Source organism: Rhea americana, unplaced genomic scaffold (genome assembly GCF_003343005.1).
Source record: "Rhea americana isolate MKP2758 unplaced genomic scaffold, rheAme1 scaffold_294, whole genome shotgun sequence".
Classification (NCBI taxonomy): Eukaryota; Metazoa; Chordata; class Aves; order Rheiformes; family Rheidae; genus Rhea; species Rhea americana.
Window position 1 is genome coordinate 442146 of NW_028186417.1, and position 25732 is coordinate 467877.

General features: G+C 46.2%; 1 long non-coding RNA gene across 3 annotated transcripts in view; it reads left to right on the plus strand.

Moving 5' to 3' along the window:
- LOC146593455 (uncharacterized) overlaps positions 1 to 25732 on the plus strand; it is a 331583-nt gene that overhangs the window by 204189 nt on the left and 101662 nt on the right. For all 3 annotated transcript variants that reach the window (XR_014896374.1, XR_014896375.1, XR_014896373.1), the window contains exon 3: positions 3842 to 3984. This is a non-coding gene — a long non-coding RNA (uncharacterized LOC146593455). The remainder of the gene's footprint in view (positions 1 to 3841; positions 3985 to 25732) is intronic.

Here is a 25732-nt window from a genome sequence, read left to right on the forward strand (position 1 = left end):
TTAACAAAACGAAGCAACTTGAAACTGGGTGAGGACATTCTGCAGCTTTCTTTTGGTTATTTTCTGGGTTCTTTGGCAGATCCCATTTCTCTCTTTTCTGGGCACCTCCCCAGTAGGGTAATGCCATTTCCTCTGCCTCATCTTCCCCCGCTCACGTTCAGTGGGAGAAGCTGKTCTTCCTTCGTTCCCCCACTGCTCCCCACTTTCTCTCCCAGAGTGCCGTGAGCCAGTGCTGGGGGGCAGCCGCTTCCCGAGGCAGCTGTGCGAGCTGATGCCTCATGCAGCACTTGTGACGTTCCCTGGGATAAAGACGGAGTGTGACTTTAAATCCTTAGCCTAATTATTTTGGAGGTTTTTAAGTGACAACACTAATCAGGGGTGAACTAACAAAAAACAAACAAGCCTGTAAAAAATTGACTCTTCGTGGACTATGCTTTATATACCACGTAGTAAATCTGCTTTTAGCTCTCTGTCATCACACAATAAATTCAAAAGCAGGAATTAAAAAAAAAAAAAAAAAAAAAAAAAACGTGACAGCTACTCAGTTTAATGAGGAAAACCTAAAGGTTAACTAAAACACTCCTTTTACCAGCTGAATGATACAGTCCCCATAATGAATCTGCAGCAAAAACAAAATCATTTTTTCTCCCATTAAGAATGTGCATGTAGGTCTGGCGTTTGCGAGGACACAGAGGAAAGTGCTTTTGTTGAGTTTCACACAGAGCTAAATTATGAAGGCTACTGACTGCTTTAGCAGTCAAGCTTTATTGAAAAGTGTAGTAAACTGAGAAAATAGACTGTTTGTATTAAGCTTTGCCTGCTAGTGTTAAGATTTGCCCTTCTAAGTCTTCGTGGCTTCCTCTGCTGCACAGTGCAGTGCTTCACGGCAGTAGGGAGTACCAAGCCACTGCCTCCAAAGTATATGGCCCTATGTAATCAAAATCAAAAGACTGGGTTAGCCCACCCAGACCCTTTTGGCCTTTTAGAAATGGAGGAATTCTGTATGTCTTCAGTAGAAAATCAGTAGAAAAGTAGAAGTATGTGTATTAGGAATCATGTATTAGCACGTGGAGTTTTGTTTTCAGGTGCTTAAAAGCAAGTGCCATGAGCATAGCGTGTCTGTCCTTAGAAAGCTCTGGTCACTGCTGGAGCCCAGCAGGAGTGTTCCCAGCCAACGTGCCAGGAAATGTGACAGCCAGCGCCCAAGGCATCTCTCCCTCTCCTTCCTCTCTACAAACTCCCTTTCTGTCTTACTTGAGCCACGGGACTGAAACCCTTCCACTCGCCAGGGCAGGAGGAAGTGGGGTAAAGTCAAATAGTGTTACTGTGCAGTGCTGTTTCTAATTACCAACTGGATCAAGACCCTAAATACAAGCCCTACGTACTCCGTGGCGTCYTTTCATGTTTACTGGCACCTGCCAGGTCACCTGGCTCAATAAATGACTGCAGATTCACACTGTGGTTCAAGTTCTAATGCCAAATCTCAGGGCAGCAACTCAAGCTCATCACTGTGCCATCCGTGAAGGCTTCCATGTTCAAAAGTTTCCATGCAGCTGGATATTGCTTATGTACARAGACCTTGTGCAAAGAAAATCTTGAGCATCCAGAGAAACACTTTAAGGACGATAAACAAACACTGACTGTCCCTGGAGAGAGCAGCAGTAAAATCGCCTTAGGTAACAACAGCTCCTTTGATTGTGCATATTGCCTTCAGCCTCCGGCTTCCGGCAATATTCCACCATCTCTGAAACTCTTTTTACCCTTGGGCAATATTTAGCTGCTGCAGTCCTTTGAGCGCAGTCAATATATGTAAAATATGCTGTTAAGGGTATCTACAAGAGTTTAGAGGAATAGCCTTCAGTAAAGTTTTGAGACTTTGTCTTAGGGAGGTAGGAGACAAGGACAAGAGAGCATTTCCACCAGTCATGCATGTTTGCAGCCYGCAGTACTTCAGCAGAAGTCTTTGCGTGGGGGCAAGCTGACACTACTTCTCCTGCCCCCAGAAGTGTGCTTGGCGAAATGCCGCAGCTCAAGGCTGCGGTTTCCAGCTCCAGAGACCGCAGCCCAAATTCTCTTGCTTCACCTTCTCTTTTGGCTTCATCGGTGGGGCTGCTCGGGTTCAGGTCGCAGCGGGCCGAAGGCTGCTAAGATAAGGCACACATCGCTGCCCGGCCTCGCTGCGCTGCCGGGAGAACAGAAGGCAGCTGAGAAGGCCGCCAAGTGAAGCTTCTCTGCCCTGTCCTTTGAATAGTTTGAATCCATTGGCAGGAGAGCCCTAAACCACCTTTTGTGATTTGATCTGGCTTTGTCGTGGAAGGAGAATGATAGCACTCATTTTGTGTGACTAAGCGATACTTCACTTCTTCCTTTCTTTGGGGATGAGTGTTTTCAGATCCAAAGGCTCAGGTTTTCAGTTTATCACTCTCTTTCCCCACCTTCTCCAAATTCCTGCTCCTACCTAGAGAAAATACTGGACTGCAAATGCAATCCCAACAAAATCGTTTGTCAGAAAGGTCCCCACAACATGTTGTTAAAATTGGACTTCATTTGATCAAAGTTACACCAATTCTTGAAGGGAAGGAAACGAAAGGACAGGACAGGACAGTAGGGAACCTTGAATTACTAGGACTGAGTTTGTTTTTAATCTTTCTTTTACCTGGAATGAAACTTGTTGTCAGCTGTTAGTGGCATATTTCTAAACCTTATGTTCAAACAATTAGGAGTTTATAACTGTACAAAGACCTGAACAGGCAATTCATAACAAATAAATTGTGCAGGGATTATTTAGTATGTTTTCCTTCACCTAGAAAGACTGAAAACCGGTAAGATTTTTAACAAAAATATACTATCTCTAATTCCTCAGGTAATCCTTCATGTGAATAATTTTCAGCCAGATTAATTCTCAGGAGCTTTTAGATGCCAACATTTGCTTTTCATCATCTGCTCTGTGTGTGGCGATTGTCAACCTAAATTCCCATGCTACTACTGCTGTTTCCTGATTGGATAAACATAAGATTTAGAAACAAGAGGAATGTCTTGTTTGAAGTAATTCCTGACATCTCAAGGAGAGGAAAGAAATTGCTTTAAGGAGAAAGCCATAATAGGCCTCTATGGCCTCTTGCTTTTCCCGGGCAAAAGTGTTTTAACTAGATATAGGCACCCTAGCTTTAATAATACCTAGGTTCCTCCTGAGTGAAAGAGGGAAGAATGATAACAAATTTGCTCTTAGTTCTCTTGTCCTAATTTTGAATTGCTGTAAAGTGACTGAGTTTCCAAGCAGCAGTGCAGTACAGTTTGAAGATACCTATCCATTATCATTCTCTGCTAAGCTACTGAAGGATGCAACTAGAGCTGAGCTTTCAAGGAACTTTTATTAGTTGATAAGGCATTTCAGCAAATGTTTAACTTGGGTATCTATGGAGCTTGGGCATATATTGAAGTGTTTTGTAGAATGTGAACCTTAATGAATAGCCTGAATGCCAGGCACTGGACGCAGTATTTCCTGTTTATTTACTAGTTGTATTACCACAGTGCCTGGAGGCTCACTAAGAGCAGGCGCTCTGCAAAAACACTGCAATAGGTTGGCTCCGTTTTCAAGAGCTTACATTTTGAGAACATGAGGCATAAAGGATGGAGAGGTGGAGCGGAAAGAAGGGATTTTGGTGAAATCATAAAAATAAAAGATTATGGTTTTCATGCTGCCCTCAAGGGCTCAAAATGTGTTTTTGTCTCACATCAAGATAAAAAGTTAAAATGCAGTTACATTTCTCACACGATGGAAAATTCTTGATCAAGAAATGTTATAACGTTTTAGGTTCAACCTTGCACACTTATTTTGCAGGGATACTACAGTGCCTTGTGTACCAGCTGTCTGCTCTGCACTGGATACTGCAGTCCAGCCCCATCTGCAGTGATGTAGCATGGCCCTTAAACTACCAGCCAGATGTGCAGTCGTGGTGCAAAGTAGGAGACGCAGGCTGCAAGGTAAGAAATACTCAAATCTTACTTACCAGTGAACATTGTGTCAGGTGAAAGGATAATTATTAAAAATCAAGTTAAACCAGAATAAATTTTCTCAGGTGAGTGTAAATATTTTATTTCCCAATGGACTTATGTGACTTCCACTTTTGCCATGACTGGAAAATAGGATTTCGTTTTCAGCAGAGTTTGGTTAAGAGCRAATTAGGAGAACAGAAAGAGAAGGGGAGCTAAAACAGAGAGCTGCTCTGTGCTCTGTTTCATTATGTGTTCTTGATGTTATATTTGAATTCTAAGGCTTTCATTTTACCTTGTTTCTATGACCAGTTATTCAGGGGAGTAATTCAGTGTGAATATTTGTCTTAAAATGTGTATTTTTGAAAGAATGTCTGTAATTTATTTTCTATTACTGTCTCTCTGGGCAAAAGGTTTAATTCAGGTGCATGATCAAGAGCACATACCCTYGTAAAGGCCCAAACATGGCTTAATCGGCATGCTTTAGTGGGAATGCATTCACATGGAGGTGCTGGAATTGGTARGGTGTATCTGTGCTAGCACAGTGCACAGAGCCCTACTGTGCCGTATTTTTTGCACAGACTGAGAGAACTGCTTACACTGAATGCTTTGAAGGAGATTTCCTCACTAATTAATCATCCTATTTGYGACAAACAAGATTACCATCCTTGTTATTGAAATTTCAAATCCTATCATTGTACTGTTTGAGTAAAGAAAGTGGGTTCGCTCATCCTGGTTTCTGGTGTTCAAGTGTTCACTTTACAAACAATCTGTTCTGTGTTTGCAAAATAAGTGTGTTAATCCTGATAAAGAGCTCCACCACTGTGATTTACCTCACTGCCCTGCAATGCGGTGCAGTGCTCTTTTTACCTGGTACAAAGCGCTTCCGGAACTGGAAGCATTTGCTCTTAGGCTGCCACTGCTCCTGAACTTCAAGGGATAATTGGCTCTGGGCATGCAGGTGTGTGTGGGCACCAGGGAGGAGAGAAAGGGAGGAGAAGCACAAGAAAACATGTAGCATGAATCAAGAGAAGCACAGAGCCTGACAGCTTTTCAGAGGGAGCAGGGGGACGTGGAGCCCTGCAGCTCCTGGCTGCAGCCCTTTCCTCCCCTCTAGCCCACCCCCTCCGGTGCRGAGCAGGGAGCCCTTGGGAGATGGGCTTCTCCAAAAAAACTTTCCGAGCCCACATCCTGACCCAGTGTTTTAGTTTATGAAAATTATGCATAGGTACAGTTCCCAGAACATGAGTTCCTTTTAAATTCATCATTGAAAAAACTTGCTATTTCAGAGGTGCTGATTCTTAAACAGCCGCTTGACTTGCAGAGGGCTCTTGCATAGGTGAGGGCTTCTGGTCTGCTTCTGGTCTTCTGTGTCTGTGTGTCGGGCAGGCAGTCTGACTTCTGCAGATCGACACATAAGCTGCTTTGGGAAAGGTCCCACGCTCAGAAAGCAGCGTGTTCTCAGCCAAGTTTAGAGCAGCCTGTAAGGTCAAAGAGCCTGAGTGTACAATGCCACTTCGTACGGAGAACAAAAGTCGTTCGCTGCAGTCTGAGCTCCTGCTGCAGGATGCCTGCAAGGCATGCCTGTATCCCGGTCCTCCAGCAGCAAAGCAAGTGGTGCTAACATAGCAGGTGAGGAAGAAATCATCTTGGGGTTCTTCTTGCTCTTTGCTTTTTCAAACTGATTATCTGAGTTTTCCCATGCTTGAGCCTACAGTATGGAACTTAAAGTGAATATCAGCAGTTGTGTTAATAAGAAAATCTTGAACTAACAACAGGATGAACCCTCAGGAAGCTGTTATCTTTAAAAAAAAAAGTGGGGAATGTAGTAGTTTAAAACAGAACTGTTAAGGATGTATATGGAGAAACATGTACATACCCATTCAGGCAGGATCACTAACGTTATGTGGTAAGATGCTCACAAATGGGAAAAAATGAAGGTGCTTCRTCTTCGCAGTTTAGTGTCTTACTCGTCGGTGGTGGTGGGTGTTCTTCTTCTTCATAAGCCCTGGTAAGCTGGACTCCTTACTGACTTTTTCTTGCTGATCACCGTATTTAATGGATTCCCTCTCRAAGGTGGAATAGAGCAGTACTGCAGTTAAATATGCCTTTTTGAGGATTAGGGATCCAGTACTGCCCAACCAGTGTTTGCGACAAGACCGGCTGCCACTATGTAGACTGTACTATAAACCCAGTCAGTACTGCAGTGGTGCTTTAACCCAGGCCACACGTACATCGTTGCCTGACACCTGCCTTTTAGCAGAGATCCACCTCCCTCAACATACTTGGTCGGAGAGTGTGCTGTTGTTTTTGTTAACTACAGAGCTAAACCCCAACCTTTTCCCTCTTCCTCTTCCTCTTCGCTTGCCTTCGAACAATTTAGCAACACTGAGAAACTTTTACATATACAGTAAAAAACAATTATGGATTACTGCATGTAAAAAGATGTATTTCTAGCAGGAGAGACTGTTCTGTCACTGTATCTGGTTTTCAACTGTTACCGTTACTAATGGTAGGACCGCTTGTTGGTTTGGCAGCGTGTGGATTGTCTAGGGGCAGAAAGCGGAGATTTCCGAAGGCTGCCACACTTGTGCCAGAGCACTCGGAGTGCGTGGGCAGACAGGTAGATGGAGTTTTTGAAAGACTTACAGAATGGTCTAACASAGCTCCTCTGGCTTCAAGGTAGTCTCTGCTGTTGCAGCATCTGGAGCTGCCCTGCAGGGAGTTGAGCCACTCCGGGATTTGCTCTGCGCCTTGGGAGGGGTATTTCATCTGAATGCTGATGGGCAAAGAGGGAAGCTCTCTCTGTTTCCAGCTGGATGCAGACTGRGAGAACTAGACACCTATGAACAGGCATGCGAAAAAGCAAAGGAAGCCTTATGAGAAACACCACTCCCAAATGGCTGCAATCTTCTGGACCATGTATGGTTATCAGAGGAATTGCGCAGGAGGAGCTAGGAGCAGAGTTAGTGCAAAGCCAGTGGCCCCCAGCATCTGYTAGGGAGCGCTGGCAGGTCCCTGGAAGAAGGCAGAAGGTGTGTTTAGAAGCTAGGTCCTTTGGCACTGGGATGACACCATAAACTTGACACAAGGCATAGGACAGTCGCGCAGCCTGATCACAGGCATTGGTAAGAAAGCAGGGCTGCGCRCGCCCAAGCAGCGGCAGCACTCATTCTGGAGGTTTCAGAGCTGTGATGTGGAGAGCCCAGGACAGTCTATGTCAACACGCCGCTGTGCCTTGGCTTGCCAAAGCGGTGCCCTGCACTGTGGGGAAAGCAGRGTGGGTGCTGTGGGCAGGGGGAAACCTCAGCAGGCCAGTTCCCAGGCACAGTGGCCTCAGTTGCTCACCCYCTGCCAGTGTGGTGGCAGGAACCGTTCTGCCTCCAGGAACTGGGATTTTCTCTATAGGAGAAGCTTCCCAGCAGCTTCGGAGCGAAGAGGCGCCCGCTTCCCACGGCGCGCAGAAACGCTGCGTCTCTCAGGGAGCCGGGCAGCRGGGCAGCTCACCGGGTCTGGCCGTCCGGCGGAGAAGCTCCCGGAGGCTGCCGGTGCCTGGTGCCTGCAGGGTGCCTGTACCTTTCTGCAGCCCCTGCCGAGAGGTGGGCGATCGGGAAACCCTTAGGGAACCGTAACAGCTACAAAGGTGCAGAGTCTGTCCATGTGTTTAGCCCGAGGCGCATAGGGTGTACTTATACAAATATATTTATACAGGGTCCCAGTCCATCCTGGGGGTTTCTAGAGGCACTAACTCACCACGAAGATCAGATGCGTAAAGTGAATCTCACACCAAAGAGAGGAGACCACAAAGTATCCGTAGAAGGAGGTATGCTCCTCTGAGAGAATCCAAATTAGTTAATATTTAGACTGGTTTCCAGGGAACCAAAATTTAATAAAACGTTATTTTAGCAGAAAGAGCCCCGCTACTGATGCAATCACATTTTTAACAGCTCTTCTTCTAATCGCCATTGCTTTATCAAGAAATATAAAGTTGTATTTTTTTATTGATATTTAAGAATAAATTCTTACAACATCATCTCTATAAAAGGTTCATCACAGACCAAATACCACTCTAACCTTTTAAGCTTCTACAGTAAAAACTGTCTTCTTTATTTATATAAGTTTGGGAAAGATACAAATGTAATCATAACCCCTAAGGCAAAATTTTATGGCAGTTTTCAGAACTCCCCTCTATAAAAACTACTCAAACCTACAAACATAAAAGTTTCCAATAAAATTTGTTTTAGATCCTGGTCGTAAAACATGGATTTCTTTTGCTCTCCCCGGTTGCGACGCTACAGGTGTCCGGCTGTTAGAGCCGCCTGCCGGTGCCCGGAGCTGCCTGCGGCAGCCGGCGGTGTCTCCGGCCGGGCCCGCGGCCGGGCTCGTCGGACGGTCTGCGGGGTGCACACGGGAGCAGMCGGTGGGAGGGAAGCCGCTGGGCCGCCGGGCTGGCCCTTTTGGGGCACAAACAGGGCATTTCTCGTTACTCTGCTCTTGCCTCAGGTCTCTCCCTTAGCAGGGGGAGAGAAGCTTTTCGGGAGAGGTGTGTTCTCTCTTTTCGTTTGGTGAATCTCGCAATAGCGGGACCCTCTGCTTTAGTTAGCCTGGGCTTTAAATCAGATGCCCAGGGCTGTGCTTGTTTGCTAACAGCACCGGGGCTGAGAACTGACTGAAGCTGCATCCTGGAGCGGCAGCGTAGCTCCTCGGAGCACAGGCCATAAGTCTTCTGTAGCACCGCGGTGCCGTGCTCTGGGTGGCCCCTTGTCCGGGCCCCGGGGCTGTGAAATGGCCTCAGTTAAGCCAGGATGGAGGCAGTGGTCTGACCTTGCCCAAAGCGTTTGTGTGAGCTTGAAAATGACCCAACACTCACTGTTGGTCTCTTGATTAAAAAAAAAAAAAAAAAAAAGAAGAAGAAATTGTGTAAAGAATTGCCCTATAAAAATGGAAGCAGAGTGGCTTTTTGTCTGGGTGAAGTTTAATATTCTAGACATACAATAATCTAGAACACGTGGTTCCTCTTTCTATTGGATTTATTTAATTATTTAAAACATTCATGCTTTGCATTCACTTGAAAGACTCTTGGCACTTTTGGTTTTACACAGGTCAGATATATACACAGATATTAGATGTCATTTTAAACTAATTACAGAATCCTTGCTGTGTAGGTTTCTTAGTTGTGTGCTACCCACAGAATGTTAGCAGCGGGTCAAAATTGTTTTATTTACCTTTCAGTTGAGAAAATAAATACGTAGAGGTACGAAGGGAAGTTGTGCAGGGCTGGAGGGAGACAGGCCGCCTGGGCTGGGGGAGCGAAGTGCGGGAGCAGACCTCTGCAGACTGCGGCTTTAGCGGATTCCTAGCGACTAAAGGCACATGGCTTATCAGCCTAGATTAATTTGCTTTTACTATTCGGGGTGGCTTTCACCCTGATAACTCACTCTGGAGGTATCTGATGAAGGACCTGAGCTTTTTCTTTCTGATGGCAATTAGAAGAAAAGTGAACATAGGAACAAAGCCTACTGCTTACACAAATGAGAGCAGATGCAATTCATAGATTGCATGTTTTTACTGAAATAAACAAAAATTATAATATATCCCTAGAGGTACATGCCTCAAAGCACTCCTAAAAGTACCTTAAAAGTAAGAACAACTTAGTTTAAAGCTATGCTGATGTAAAAGTATTTTTTACTAATGTGATAAACAGTACTGGCGTATTTTTCAGAAAGACTATTCCTCCCATGACCCCCGGAGGCTGGAACTCACCCAGAATACCTTTGGCTTGGTGACTTAAGTCTTGATTTCTTAGGACTTCAGCTCTTAAAAGCCTGCTTCACTTGAGCAAGAGCCCACGGCCACTGCTGTAGCTACTCCGTAACTGCAAAAAATCAAAGATCTTACCTTCACTCAGCTAATGGCCTTTGAAAAAATGGTGGAGGAGTGCTAGTGTTTTCTCATCTGCTTAGCAGGGCTCGTCCACAGCTTGCATCTGCTTAGAAGCCTCCTTGTATCTAACTTTTCTCTAAGAGCCGTTTTCCTCTTATTTTAACAAGCCCCTTAGGCTAAAAGCTCCTTGCACTACCTGAGAAGGTTCTTGGTGTGCTGTCAGACCTGCCCTGGGCAAGGGCAAGAGGCAACCAGGGATATCTGGTAGACCAATAGTTGCAAAATACCCATATAATAAAAGATATGATTCATGAGCTATTTTTCTCCTGTTTACCTTAAAATAGACTTTAATTACATTTCTGCCTTCCCATTTGTGTCTTATGTAAGAAATTGGCTCTCAGAGTATTAACAAGCCAGCTGTTAGCACTTCTTTAATATTTCCCTGTCTTTTGCTCCATTGGAGAGGGCCACATACTTAGTATCTGCTAGGTTTGTTAATTATTAGTTAACTGTGGTTTATGGGTGTTGTCTAACAAGGGAACTTCTCCTAAGTGCTCATCGTTATTTATCATTTGTAGGGCTTCTGGTCTTTTCTGTGTCCCAATTAGAAGCTAGGTTTAAGAGTGAATTTTTTCTTATCAAAAAGATTCAGTGAAGCAGGTTTCTCCAGAACTACTTACAGGAGTCAGGTGCCCAGATGCCATGGAAAGATGGTCACTTTGTCTCCTTAGGCTTGTTCACATGCGATCAAGTTCCTGATGGTCGGGGAAACAAAGACTGGCATAGTGCAAACATGTCCTGAGTTTCTGGAGTTTTAATGCGAAACCCAAATGTAAGCAATAAATGAAATAAGCAGGAGGAAGGAACTATAAAAAGAACTGAAAGGATAAACTAAAGAAATGGGGCCATTTGCTTCTCACTTGAAGTCTGAGGACAGGATATTGGGCATTATGATATTTTCACTGGGTTATACCTGCTCGTTTCAGACTCCAAAATTGCCAACCACCACAAAGTTTCTCATCAGCTCTTAAAGCTTGTGTTAGACCTTCAAGAGTTCTCATCACTGCTCCAAAAGAGAAGCAATTTTTCCTAGCAAGCACCTTCGTGATGTCTTTTATGAGTCCTGCTCTAAGCAGTGCAAGTTCTCCATTTGGACTGAGCTTAAGAGGTCTAATTAGATCCCTCTAAATTACACTGTTAAATTCTACTGCTGAATTCAATTTGACACAGAATTTGCAGTATTCTAAACAAAATTAGCCCTAGTGGCTTATCCAGGAGAGTGGGGCGGCTGCAACACCACATTGTATGTTTTCTACTGGAAGAAATGCCAAGGCCCTCACAGCCTCCTGCATGATGGGGAAGAAGAAATCATCAGACAAGGAATGAAGGAGCATTTGGACAGCAGCACTGCAATAGCCTAATCTGTGTGGGGTGCCAGCTGCTATGTTTGTGAGAGTGGAAATGTCTGAAGGACTGCTTGTGCTATGGAGAAGCTCTTCCTAAAATCACATGCGCAGAGCAGGAAGATCAGTATTGAAGGATTTGAGAAAGCAAATGAAAGAATGGCTTTCTCCAGGTGACACCCGACTGGGCGGCAAAGAAAGCAGGCTGACGGCAAACATGAGTATAGCACCTAGCTGAGGAGTCTTCCCACTCTAGATTCTCCAGAGCTTCCTGTGGTCATTCAAAGGCTGGCGGGATTACAGAGGGAAGAAAGGATAGTTTAAAATCTGTCATACTAGAAGGACCAGTGTTTGATGCTCGTGTTTAAATGGCTACACAATCAATCACATCACAAGAGCTTTTTGCTTTTTCTTGGCTAGAAGACTGACAAAATGATAAATTCCTGGCTGCACATGCAAAACTATACACTAGCCAACAAATCTTTCTTGCCTTCCTTCTTCCCGAAAACAGAGAATCTGAAGTACAGGAATATCCCCAGAGTCCTAAATGGCCTTCAACAGACATGTCCTAATGAAGCCAAGTTAAAAATCTGTAATAAATTAATGAGAATGTTCTTTTTAGTGGCAATCATCCATACACTCCCTCTTATGGCACCTTTTAATTATTGTTACTAATGATAGAGTTTTTGGGTCACTGCTTTCGGAAAGAAGCAAACCAAAAAACTTCTTTCTACTTGAAGCAAGCATTCTTCAGCTTCTGCAGTACACATACTCCAAAGGTGAAATGAAAGAAAAACCTGGCATATTTGGTAGACGTAGTCTGGGGGAAGCGGGTACTGCTCTTGACTTTCTGTATTCTGTTGATAAATGAAGCAGGTCATTCTCTGTGCCTTTGTATCCATTACCTTTCACTAGCTCGAAATGCACTTCATTTTCATTCAATTTTGGCACAGAATCAGAGGGTGGCTCTCAGCTTCTGATCTGAATAAAATAATAATGATTTTAGGCGGTGCTGTTTGTATTATTCATTGCTCTTGGCAAAACAAATGTTGATTTTATAACGCCATTATTAATATTTTGATAGGGTAATGGAGCCACCTGGATTTAGAGCAGAGACAGGCTTCTTGCTAAGGTGATCTGTTAGTTTACAGGCTTGTATGAGGAAAACCCACAAATCGCATGCAAATTTAATAGTGTTCCCAGGCCTTTAAGCTGGGGGTGTAGTATGGTTGTTGCTGTCCTCTACTTTATGTTCAGCTTCTTCTCAGAACAGAGAGCTGCTAATTCTCAATTCCCGATGCTCGATGCTCCTTGGTAGGAACAGGGCTTTATTGCTTTGGCCTTCTCACTTGAAAATAAGCCTATTTCTAGCAGCTTTGAGGTGGGTAACTCCCTCAAGCATGAATCCTTGCAAGGATTAGAAAGAGGACACTTCACACCCCATCTTCCACACTTGCACTGAGCAGCTGTTTCCATATGAGACTTTTCAAGCTATTGATTGCCTGAACTATCTGTATCTCTGGCTAACGTGGTGCTGTCAGGCACCTATTGTAAAGGCTTGACAGCGTCATCAATATCAGTATTAGCACTGCTTTCTTAGCTTGCGAGGGCAGGACAGGTATGGTTGATACAGAGGCATGTGAAAAATTGTGCAAGGTCACTGCTGGGTTTTTTTTCTGGGCTTTCACAAAAGCCCTGTTTGCTTCCCTGACTCCACAACAGAGAGAAATGAATTCATCAGCGCTGCTGCTAAGTCAGTTGGGAAGACGAGTGTCCAACACAGAACGCTGGCTCTGGCTGCCCAGCAGCTGAGGACCCTGTCCAAGCCGCCCGCTCAGACAGCTTGCGGCCGTGGACTTGGGGCTCGGAGACTTGAAGCTGTTGCTTGAGCTTTAGCTCTCTGGAGTCAGCTGGTGGGCAAAATGTCATTTCTTTGGATCCACATATCACAGATGTGTCAGCCCTGGAGAGAGAAAGGAAGGAGAAGCATATTAGTAAGCTTGTACGTGTGACTGAGCTGACTACATGGGCTAATAACGTACCTGCAGGTGCAGCTTTGCAGTCGTTGCTCCTGAATCAAGGCAGAGGTGCAAGTCCCGTGTTTGAAGACACCTCTGTGTATATACCCACACTGTGTTGGTGTGTTATTACATGGAGGGGAAGGGTAGGAAAAATTGTAGGACATGCACGTAAGGTAGTGTGAAAGCTCCGACCGTGTGCTGGCTGTGCTCTCTGATTTCCACTCTCATTCTCCTTTGCTATTTCTTCTTTCAGCTGTGCTACAGAAAATGCTCCTTGCCCCACACCTCTCCAGACTGACACTGGAGTGCACGTGGTGAGCCCCAGGTGAGGGGAGAGCAAATGCCAGCCAAGTCCTACGCTGTCCCTGTCAGTATGCCAAGAGGAAAATTTCTCCTTTCATCCTAATAAAAACCGGGGGGGGGGGAGCAGTTAATGTTATTTCTTTTCTCTCTCTTTCTGCCCCAGAGTCTCCCCATCTGTCACTGTGGTGTGGGGCAGAGGTTCGAGGGTGCGGGAACAGCGCCTAACTCTCTTTGCCCTGGGTGTAACATCCAGCCCGTAGTGCTTCCTTGGAGCCACAGGAAGCGAGCGGCGAGCGAAGCACAGCCCCGATGCCGCTCTCGCCGCTGGCAGCCCCAGGGGCTGGACGCTGCCSTCCGCTCCGGCCCGCTGGGAAGCCGTGCCTGATCGCGTTGCAGCAGGAGCCGGGTTAGGAACCATATTGCGACTCCCAGAGTCTCCGTGGCTTCCTCGTTGCTCCAGCAGGGATATAATCTGCACCAGACTTGTTTTCTGGCACAGACTGCTTTCCCTCTGTGCCAGCTCCAATGTGTAGGCTGGCACATTGCAGAAATGAGGGGGAGGAGGGGAGGGATGGAAACAGTCCTGGCTCTGTCAGCTCCCCAGTCTGGCCTGCCCATCCCTGGCTACCCATGGCTTCACTGCAACCTCTACTTTTGGTGAGGCAAATCTGCCGTTAATGTGGCTGGGCAGCGAYGGAAGCAGTGGGAGCTGGAGCCTGGCAGTAAGGCTCTCCCCCTTCGTCACCCTCCGGAGATGCACCGGAGCCTCTGCAGCAAGCCAATTTTGGGACAGGAGTGCAACGGAGCCTTAACGCCTCTCGCACCGACCCCCCTGGTTTGCCACGCAGGGTACTGCACGCGGTGGGGATGACGGGCAAGACCCCCAGGCTGTGCCACGCGCTGACCTCCTAAAACTACAGCTTCTAACATTCAGAAACCAAATTCAGAGCTCCCCTCCCAAGGCCTGAAACTAAAGGCAGAGCCTTCCATGTCTCCCTGCGTCTAGTCTCGCTCCCTGCCTGGTTGTTAGGCCTGATGTAAATGTCCTTCCAGTTCACAAACAGCTCGGTTATTTCTGCATAAAGAGTGTGTAGAAGAACTAAGTGATGGCTGAACTTGAGAAAATACCCTCAAAAACCACTTTGTTTTTGGTCTCTGCTTCTTTCCACTTTCCTTTTTTTTTTTTTTTTAACCTTATCATAGCACCGTGATATCACAACCTTAGCAAACATTGAGCAAAAGACCTCTCCTTTTCCCCAGCTTCTGCTCTCCTATTGTTTAGTGATACAGAATCCAACCGTCTGCAGGTTTAAAGCCAAGATTTTCCGTTTTCTGTTCTGCTTAAGACAGTTCAAATTAGAAGCAGGGAGACGCTTGCACTGAACTGTTCTGGAATTTCCACCCCAAAGGTGGCTACGCTGGGGAAAGAGCCTGTTTATACGTAGGCTAGTTTTAAGCTGCCTTCTTCAGAAGCCTGGGCATCCAGAGAGTGAATAGAGACGTAGCAGAGAGGTATGCAAATTCCAGAGTGATCACTGCAAAATTAAGCCTTGGAACTTGACATGTAAGTTAATTTCTGTGTTCATTTTGCTTTAAAATAAAGGTTGGCTTCACGCTGTTCCATATGTGAAACAAGAATTTGCCTTGAGCTACTTCTTTAGTAGCTCTTTAAAATGAAAATTCTTGCAGAGGCAAAGCGGAGGGAAAGATATGCACGTAGTAATGAGACTGGTAGACATGTCCTGTAGCAGGACATTGCGCTTGTTGAAAATGACCTTCTGAAAAATATTTTCATCTTTTTTTTAATGCTCCCATTCTTTCCAAATATGCTCCAATTCACACATGGCACACAGTATTCAATAGCTGACAGGACAGCATTAACACATGAGGTCCCCACTGGGGTTAATGTCACACTGCCACCACCAGAGCTAAGCTATCTACCCACAAAAGAGACTGTAGGATTATGCATCATCTTTCTTATTAACAGTGGGACCTTCTACCTGGAGATTAAAGAACAAAAGCCTGGGAAGACAGTTAATTATAGCTTAAGCTTCACACGCAGAGTTAATGAATTTTAACGTGCCTCAATTAATAACTAATTGGGTTTTGCACCTCAGCTGTGAATGGAAGTGTAGGGGTGTCTAGGAAAAAAATGGGCCTGAAGATGAGCTGTTTTAATTGAAATGCTTGAATGTAGGCAGTGGAACCCTAGTGTTATTTTCTTTTTTAATGAAGAGGCAAAATCAAACGGGAAGCTGTTCCCAGCATGAAATAAGTGGCAGAGTTACAGTACCAACAATATGCAGCATTATTTTATCACCATTAGTATGTAGATGGGAAAGATCCTGATTCAGACAGGTAAGTAAGACTGTGGCTTGCTTCTGGCCCACAAGCAGCTGCATTGCAGTCAGCTGCTCCCGTGTTAAACATCTTCCACCCAGCGCGAGGACGAGACCCGTAGCACATTTACAAGCAGGTGGCAGCAGCGGGTGGGAAAGCCCTGAGTGGGCACTGCGGGGCGCTTGTTGGCTGCCCCAAGGCTCCAAGCAGTCAGTCTGAACGTGGCAGCCGCAGTTGTGCACGTCTGGCCGAACCCCAGGGTGAGGGCAGTGCCAGTGGCCGACTGGGAGCTTCCTTGAGCCCAGTCTTCACCGAGGTCCCACGTGTTTAAGCGGGTACCGGGAGACTTTCCGATGAATCTGGCCCAATGGGAGTGTTACTTAAAAACTAATGGGAGGTGATGGCCCAGCAGTATGCTAGAGAATGTGTTAAAGCTTTAACTTTTCATTTAGGGTTTTTGACAAGACACTGCAGATTATAAATAATGGATGAATTCCCAAAGTATGTCTGCACTTCCTGGCTAACTTCCCACATGGGTGAACTGTGAGTTTTCTCCTTAATTATCTGTAGGAGAACCTTTGCATATTGCTCTTTAAGCATATAATTATCCTTGATCATTTGGGATGAATTATATGTCCTTAGTACTGTATAGATTTGGTCCTAATGTAGGGCATACAGTCAAGCAGATAAAAAAAGATGTGAAGGACATAAAATAATCTGAAGAGCCTCAGCTGCTTTCTTTTGAACACGGAGGTTTGTTTTGAAGGATTTAAAAGGCACTGTGGACCAGAGCCTGCACGCACTTGTTCAGCTGAGCTGCTCCTAAGAAGCAGGCTCTTCTTGCGACTTATTTTTTCTGCATGATTGGGCCCCCTAGTATTTCATAGTGGCCTTTTTCACTCAAGTACAAGTAGGCCTAATAAACAGCACCTCTGTCTTCCGTAGTGCTGAGCGATTTGAAGTAAGCAGCGTCTGTGGGGCTGGGATTTACTTTCTGCGATCCCCYGTGGCCTCTGAACGCTTACCCTTTGAATGACCGCGCAGCTCCTAAAGCCTCCTTCCCTTAAGTTCTCTTTGCAGGGAGCTGACACTCTGCTCCCGCTTTCTTTCCTTGCCAACGGTGCTCAGCACACACGTGCAAATGAACAGTGGTGACTGACTAACAAATCACAGTCACTTTGGTCAAGGGATGGTGCCTAGCGACAGCCTGGGAGATGCAGCGCTGTCCCCAGCRCCCGGTCCTAGGGCTCTGTGCTCACCCACATAAATTCCGCTCTCCAGCTGGCCAGGTAGGCGCCGATTATGCACGTGAGGAAAGGTTTGCAGAGGCTGGGCTGAGATTCAGCCAGGACACATACCTTACTGATTTTATGGATTTCATAAGAAATATTAGACAAGCCGTATGTGAAGGATGAAAACGCTGATACACAGAAATACAGGGCCTGATTGAACAACTTTTACTCGTGCCCTTAACACAACAGTCAGTCAAGTGCTTCAGTAGTTTGGCGGAAAACCTCTGCCTGCAGCCTTGACCTTACTCCTGTTCAAGTCCCGTCGTTCAGCTGAGCAGGATGAAGCCCCGAAACGTGCTCTGGAGCTATTTTACTTTCAATTCAGCAATGGGCTTGCACCAAATATTCAGTCTCTGAGTTCCAGGTGTCGTAGAATTTAGGTAGAAAGAAATGATGCGTAGCGTGGATTTTTTTATACTCTAGGATGGATTGTGCCTGGTAGTGCTATTGGTTTAATGAGATATTTTATGTCTTTTTCTGTTGAAATAAGCTTATTTTTAAGGCTACAGTTAAGGGAATGTCCAGTATTTTGCTGTGATTAACATGTAATTCAGACTGTTGAGATTAAAAAATATTACTAGAAGTAAAAATAGCAAAGGTTAAGTTCCATGTGCAGTAGTTAAAAGGAGTGGTTAATCATAGTGAGTACAAAAATAGAGGAACTGTCTGTATTTCAGTCATATAAAACAGTAGAAAAATGTGTTCTTTTGAATTTGATTCTCTAAGTGTGAAGGAAGAAAAGAAAATGTATATGCTACTCTCCCTGTTCAGTGCAGCTCTAGAGAATATTTATCTAACAACTTTAGCCAGGAGGTAGGAAAATGCACATAAGCCAAAGTGCAGCTTTAGTTTGTTTTGTTTTATTCCTATTGCATTTCGTTCTCTTTGAACACCCTCAGAAAGAACACTGAGGTAATACGGAAGAGAAAAGAAATCATTAATTCCTTGAATGCAGCATTGTCGTGCACTGATCCTCCAGCGACAACTATTTACGCAGGGCTTCTCATCATGCCCTTCACAACTGCTGTACAATAAATAATAAAAGATTAAAACCTTAAACCTGGAAAACTTAGGAAAAAAATATTAGAAAATTTTATTTCAGATTATAAAAATCCTTGAATGATTTACTTTAAGGGACAATTTCATTGCTGCCATGTGCAAGAACTAATGATCACACCGGGCTTGCGATTGGTGCGAATGTTGCTTGGGAAACACAGTCATAGGTAGGTGATAAAGTAATCCTTTCTCCACGACTGCCTCACTGTCACCAGGATATCTTTTACCGTTTGTTACAAGAAAATGATAGTCCATGTACATATTTATATCTAGATGGCAATAACATTGGCAATAACATTCACTGAGCGATCCATGTTGTTTTAAGGAGCCCAGCTTACTTCCCCATGCGGACGACCCGCATCCTGCGCTCGGTCGGGTTTAAAGCAGAGCTGCTAACGATGGAGCCAGCTTCCCTGATGTTGTCATTTGCAATGGGAAACATGCTTTTTTGTGAAGATCCTTGCTTCAAGGCGCTTCTCTCTCCTCTCTGGCGTTATATACACCACTTAATTAGGAGATAGGGTCTTTAAGAGCCTTGCGTTCCTCTCCAGAGAACAACACGCCCTCTGCAATTTCTTAGAGGAATAGTGCTCAAACATCTGAATGGGTGGTTACTGCCATGACAGAAAAGTATTTCTGCGATGCTCCTGGGGGAAAGGATGCTGGATGTGGAGTGGTCACCCGAAGTGTGGGCTTGGTTTCTTTAAACCCTTTGAAATTAGGACGTTTGCRTGCGGCCTGTTGTGAGGCAGAGCTGGCAAACGGGCCAGCAGCTGGTGAAGCAAAAGGCAAGAAAAATACAATTAAAAGCAAAAGACACCGTACAGTACAGAAAATAAATGCACGTGCTTTTAGATGAGGAGGAAGGCAGTTGTGCGTATTTCCTTATGTGATGGAGGTGTCGTGCAGTTTTACTAAACCGCCCTTGCAGAGTTCCCATTGCCTTCCAGTTTCAGGCTTGGCGCCCTGAAGCGCGGGTAGCGTTGCCAGAGGGCCCTGAGGCAGAGCCGCGCTGCCCGGAACGGGAGTACGTGCTGCGGTCGGAGGCGGCCTGGCAGCTCCTACCAGCGCTTTGCTTCTTCGCTGCCGTYGCCGCAGGGACGAAATTTCCTCCATACCTCCCGCACGTCTTTGTGGTCGGCGTCTTGCCCCACTTACTTACTTAAGCAGACGCACGTTCTTTCTGTTCTTTGCTCAGTGTTCAGTATTATCCACTTACCTGCACCGATTTCTAGTGTTAGTTGTATTTTAGCGGAAGCAGTTACATGTTCTAAGCCTTTCTATGCCTGAGTGCACAGTTCAGTATTTAGTCTTCTGACTTTCTTACAACCTGCGCTTCTGGGCATCTCTTCCCTTGCCCTCTCCTCYCGGTCTCTCTTGGCAGTCAGGAGACTAACAAACCTTCTGGTACCTCCCTAGTAACTTCTTTCCAGCGTAAGACATTTTTATTTAACGTTTCAGTTGCTTCCCTTTCCAGAGTTTTAATTTAAAGTTTATTATCTAGTAGCTGAAATCTGCACTTACTCTGTACCAAGTACAGAGGAGTTCCCTGGCAGCCGGCAGAGGTTTCCCCTCCTGGGAAACCCTGGCTCTCCTTCCCCGTTGAAAACCCGCAGATGGTCACAGCTGGAGCCGTGTAGTCGGGTGAGCGCAGGACTTGGCGCCGCATCAGCCGTGGCGCGGGCTTCCCTCCCGGTGCGGGCACGTCCCCACACGGCGGCGGCGGCAGCTCCAGCCCACACCGCGCGCCCGTCCGCCCCGGCGCCCCTTTGCCTTGCCCTGGTGAGTGCCCTGCTCGCTAGGGCCCTACGGAGTACAGGCGTGTACTTCTTGGGTAATATTATAACGGTCCAGATGATTTGTTTCCTGAGGAGCTTTAAGTTCTTCCTGAGGCTGCCTTCTGTCAGAGGTAGAAAATAGATTTGGCCCCTGTGGAAAATGCAGAGAGTTCTTTGGGAGGAATGTCAAAGGTGGAAAAATACACCTCGCTGTACAGCCAAGCGCAGTCCCTGTGCAGCTGGGTGTACGATCGGATAAAATCTTCTAGTAGACCAACTGAGAGGACCGAAAAAATGCCGTAAACGTAAGCTTTGAGCCCATAAAAAACCGCCTTGCCCCCGAGCTTAGGTGGTTGCGTCAGGCGGCTCAGTCCTTCCGCGAATGCACACGCCACAGCTGCCGTCCTCGCCTCGCCGGCGTCCGCGGCACGGGCCCGTGCGGCTCGGCCCCGGGACAGTCTCGTGCGGCGGGRTCTTTGAAGAAGCCTGAACAAAAAGCTCTCTACAGTCTTCTTAGCAATTCTAGCACTTAGAGCTGTGCAAGTTATCGATAAGGAAGAGAAGCACTGTGTTCCTCTTCCACGGCCAATGAAAATTTGAATTTTCCGTCACAGCAAATAAATCATTTCCTGTATATTTAATTAATACAGAGATTATATTTATCTATTGATTTCCTCATTAAGCAGTGGAGTTGCCTATAAAATTTAGTAGTTCTTTTTATTATGTTAGATTTAGGAATTACAGCTCTGTAGTGATGACCTTCAAATGACTTCTCAGACTACCAAAGTGCAAGTTTCTTCAAATAATTTTTATGAATGGAAAGCGTAGATTGGTGATCATTTTTATTTGTAGTCACAGTTGATCCAGTAAGGAAAAMCGTTAAAAGACTAAAAATCATCACTCTTTTACTATAAACTGAAATCTCGTGGAGGGGGGGAAGTTCAGCTGACTCTTGCATGATGCAGAATATGTTTTTTGACTAAAGTGCTGGAGGATTTTTTTTTTTGCATTCAAAATGTAAGAAGTTTAAATGAACAGCTCCCAGCCCTGTAACTACGACTTATAAATGTGCAGCTTTGCAATACCCATACGCCTTTTACCATATTCCCCTTCATGTAGCACTTAGCAAGGCCAAAAAACAGGCTTTGCAGAAGCCCAGAACTGCCAGGAAAATGAAGGTAAATATCTGAACTGGGTGAGAGAAAAGAAAGGCGCTTTGGAAACCCTTTGTTTTACGCTACTACCAACTCTTGGTTGAAAAACAAAAGCAATATCAAATGACTTTAAAGGGATTCTGAACTTGCTCTTACTGCAATAACAAGTTCCTTTATATTTGCCAAGTTGCTGCTGCATTTAAATTTTGGATGAAACAAGCTGTGGCGCAGGCCAGCTCTTCACCTTGCGCTGGCCACGGGACGCGCAGCCGAGCCGGGCAGCGGCGCTGGCGCCTGCCCGCCCGCCCCCACGGAAGGGGCAGCACGTGCCGCCTGCCAGGCTGGCAGGGCTGCGGGAGCCGACAGCCTGGACCCCACAGATCACCGCCCGTGCGTGCGCAGCGCCGGGGCCCGCGGCTGCCCCCTTTCCAACTCCATCTCCCTCGGCCCCGGCGTCCTGGCGGGCAGATCTCCCCCGGTTTTCGCACGGCTTCCTCCTCCAAGGGGACTTGCGGCCAACGGAGGGCGGTCACTGTTGCGGGGCTGATCTGTTCACCATGCAAGGGTGGGAACAGGAGAGGTGGTGATACAGCAGGACTCGTCCGCTTCCACATGCTCCCCAGAAGACACGAGCGGCTGGTATGAATGTAGTTGTGGTGGTGTCCGTACTCCGTCTCCTATGTGCACGCGTCCGGAGCCCCAGAGCTGCAAGCTTAATGCCCATCTCCACATTTGTCACTCTGGTCCAGCGGGAGGAGCGTGAAGTAGCAGCTGAGAAATCTGTGATTTTCTGCAGGCCTCTCGCCCCTGCTTGTCGCACCTCAGCCACGAGCGACGGCTCTGCACGCAGCGCTTGTGCTTCTGCAGATCCGTTGGTGGTGTGCCCAGGCCAGCAGAGCTCAGCTGTCGCGCAGAGGGAGCCAGGTCAGTGTAGTGTAGCTTGAACAGCCTCATCGCACACACTGCTCCAGCCCCGCRTGGTGTTCACCTCTAGCCTGATGCTGCAGTCCTGGTGCGGCTGATTCCCCCTGCGCTGGTGACAAGCTCAGCAAAGGCAAGTGCTCCATTTTAAGCACATACTGATTTTGTGGATAGGCACAAGGCTGGAGACCTCTCAGAACAGCAGTGGTCAAACCTGGCTGTCTTAGAAAACACTGCTTGTCTTGATAGAGTAAAGCTTAACCCTCTTACCGTTGCCTAAGCAGCAACCCAAAACCCTGGCACAACTGCTYGGAAGAGGGCTCTTAGCTGCTGTAGGGGATCAGTTTAAACTTACGTCTTACTAGCTTCGAAGCACAAGGTACAATTTTGGTTGTACCACCCCTCCTGCCTTCTCCTCCTGCTTCAGCTGCACAGTAACAGTGACTGCAGGCGGAGGAGCATCATCCTGCCTGGGYGCAAAGCTGGGTTTTACACGCCGTGTGAGCACTGTGATCTGGGAGCACGTTACTGAAGAGCAGTGTACACAAGAAAGGYGAGAACGGATTTTCTGGCTGGAGGTTATGCTTTTTTGTCTGGGTGAGAATGCATAGAGAGAATATCCCAATATTTAGGTAACTCTGTCACAATGTTTTTCTGTAGCTTTAATTCGTCAAATCAGTGACATTTTTTGTTTGCTGCCCTCTGTCTTGGTGTTTTTGCTAGCTGGCTGTTACCTTCTGATCCTTCTTCAAAACTTACCAATTTGGACTCTACGTTTGTGAATAAAAGACCTAGTTTGATAAAGAAAGTCTGTAAACATATTTTGAGAGTCATCTGGAAACCAGTCTGGGTACATGAAAGGGTTTTTTCTCTTCAAGATCTGCCTGCTTATATCACCAAATACCGTAGTGGAGCTGTGTTCTCTAGGCACTAATCTGTGCTCTGCTGAAATGTCCCTTGACTGTGCGGTTTTGAAGTGGCCGTGCTCCCCGGTCCTCCCCTTTCGTTGCATTCGCGTTACTGTGCTCTTCCTTTTTCTCACTCATGCCAAGCCTCGAGCCACTTTTACAACGCAGCAGCTCACGTGTGAAAAGGCCTCCTGCAAACTCCGGTGCCTGCTTGTCTACCTCAGCGCACTTTGGCTCGGCCTCTAACTGCACCGCAGCTAGCCGCAGCTTCCGTGCCCCCCCGCCGCCGGGCGCCCCAGCGCCGGCTCGAACCTGAGCTGTGAAGCCACACCGCTCGCGGCCRCGTCAGAACGCGGGAGGAGAGCGGTGGCGTCGAGCGCCGTGCGAAAACGCCGAGCTTGCTGGGACCGGCTTGTCTCCGTGGCTGTTTCCTTAGGGCAGTCGGCTGTGTTACTTACACTTGGCGAGCTCTCCGTGGATCAGAGGTGTTCACAGCCGGTGCTCAGCTGCTTCTCGAAGACGGAGGCCTGCTCCTCGGTGAGCAGCTCAGTTTCAAAAATAGACTCCAGGTAGAAGGGTTCAGCAGCAATCAGCCCCAAAGCAGCACTTTGGAAGACACAGAATCAAAGCTCATAACCACAAAAGCTCGGCCACGAGCTAAGAAAAAAATGTATTCTTAGCATTAGGATAATGCCATCCCCTGGTGATCTCTGCTATAACAGTATTTTAAAAATATATTGTGTCGATAGCATATACAGGAATAAAAATGAGACTGCCAACAGAGAAGAGCGTTTGCTTGGAATAAAAAATTTTGCTCACGCTATTCAAAACAGCTTGTTGTGACCTGAGAGAAAAGGAAACCTAACTTAATAAAAGACAAGGACAGCCAAGAATGCGTGGCCTGAGCAGCAACTTCCCACTGCYATACTGCCCTCATAAATGCTGTACCTCGCTGTTCTCCGTATCATGTGAGAACACAGTGTGCAGCAGTGTTACGGAATTTGCTCAAAAAAAAATTAAGATAGCAAAGTGGTCAAGGCAGACATCAAGGAAAAACATGGTGTATGCGTAAGAAGATAAAAAACGGGCTYTTCTCACTAAAGACTAATTCCAGCATAATTAATGGTGATCATAATGCGACAAATCTTGCAAAGAAGTTCCTGATATGTATGTTTAGGCTGTTAATTGTTTGAGGTGAGATTTGGGTTTCTGTTGCTCTTTGTGAATCCTTCAGCTCCAGTGGTGATTTATGAGTTTCGTATGTTAATTTATAATTTAGGAGTTTGATTTTGGTGAATAATTAAGGCTAGCAGTTTGTATTTTCTCTAAAAAAGTCCTTGCTGTATGTTTTCTCAACCAGCAAGCATGCAAGTCTGGGAAGCTGTAATTTGCCTTGCGATTCAAAGCAATATGCAGTATACTTCTGCCCACATGTTCATTCTGCTTCACCTAACACCTCCCAAGCAGTTGAGGAGAGGACCACTGTCAAATCAAACAATTTCTCATGGGCCACCAGGCATCCTTATCTGACAGCTTCTGGTTGAAACCACCATCAAAGGGCCGCACTCCCCAGAGAAGCTCCAGACCACTTACCTTTTCCTTGCCTTACCAGCAGAACTGTGAGATTAATGCCCTATACTCCTCTAGGCACAGGAAGATTTTCTGCTTCAGTCATTTTCTGGACATCCTTTTGTTCTCCTTCACTTCTGTTGGCGAGTTTACGGCACAGTTTCTGGCTGAAATAAGCTACTGCATGTAATTCCTTTTTGTGCAGCAGCGGCCCGTGTCATCAGTAGTTGGCTTTTACACTTGCAGAGCAGTTTCAGAGCCGATAAACTTCTGTGCATGACCACAGCGTTAAGCTGAGCTTACGGAGCAATCACTGTACTCTTTAGTCAGTGCAACGTAATGCTGTGTATAGTTTGGCATCGTACCTGTCGCTAGATGATCATGATTCATTTTGAAAAGAAGTGGGAGAAAGGTACTTCACTAACTCACCACCTACAGTGCTTGGCTTCTTTGTCTGAGAGCCGAGCACATGGGCACAAGTGTTGTCTTTGGTGTGCTCTAAGCCTCCAGCCCTTCACCAAAGCATCACTTGTATCTGCTTAGCCGTTTCCTAATGTTTCCTAATTTATTATGAGCTTCCCAGCCACAGAGAGGGAAGTTTTGCATCCCTGGGTAACCGGGAGCAGTCAGAGACCCCCAGTTCAGAGCCCGCCATAAAGACCAAGAGGTCAAAATCTCAGTCCAGGCATGACTTGTGTTCATRACTTGGGCCACCTTTTCGAGCTGTTGTATGCAGAGACCTAGAAACGCAGCATGTATAGGCAGGAGAAGAGTAGCTAAAGTGGGAATCATGCCAAAAACTTGTGTCTGAGATACAGGCCCTTAGGAAAGAGAGTTGTACGGTGGGGATCTATGGTAAAATGCAGTGCTCATGGTACAGTTACGTCTGTTTAGGAAATGTAACTGGCTCCTGAGCGTTCCCCCACCACCACCACCACTTCTTGTTTGCCATAAGAAGCTTGCAGAAGGAGGGGAAGAAGCAGTGCCTAAAACCTGTGATTCAGGCAGAGCAGTGCTAGTGTAAACTGGCTTTAATCTCTTTCACTGCASTGGTAGAGAAGCTCTTGTGGACACTTATTTTAAAGCTGTCTTGTACTGATTTAGCTTAATC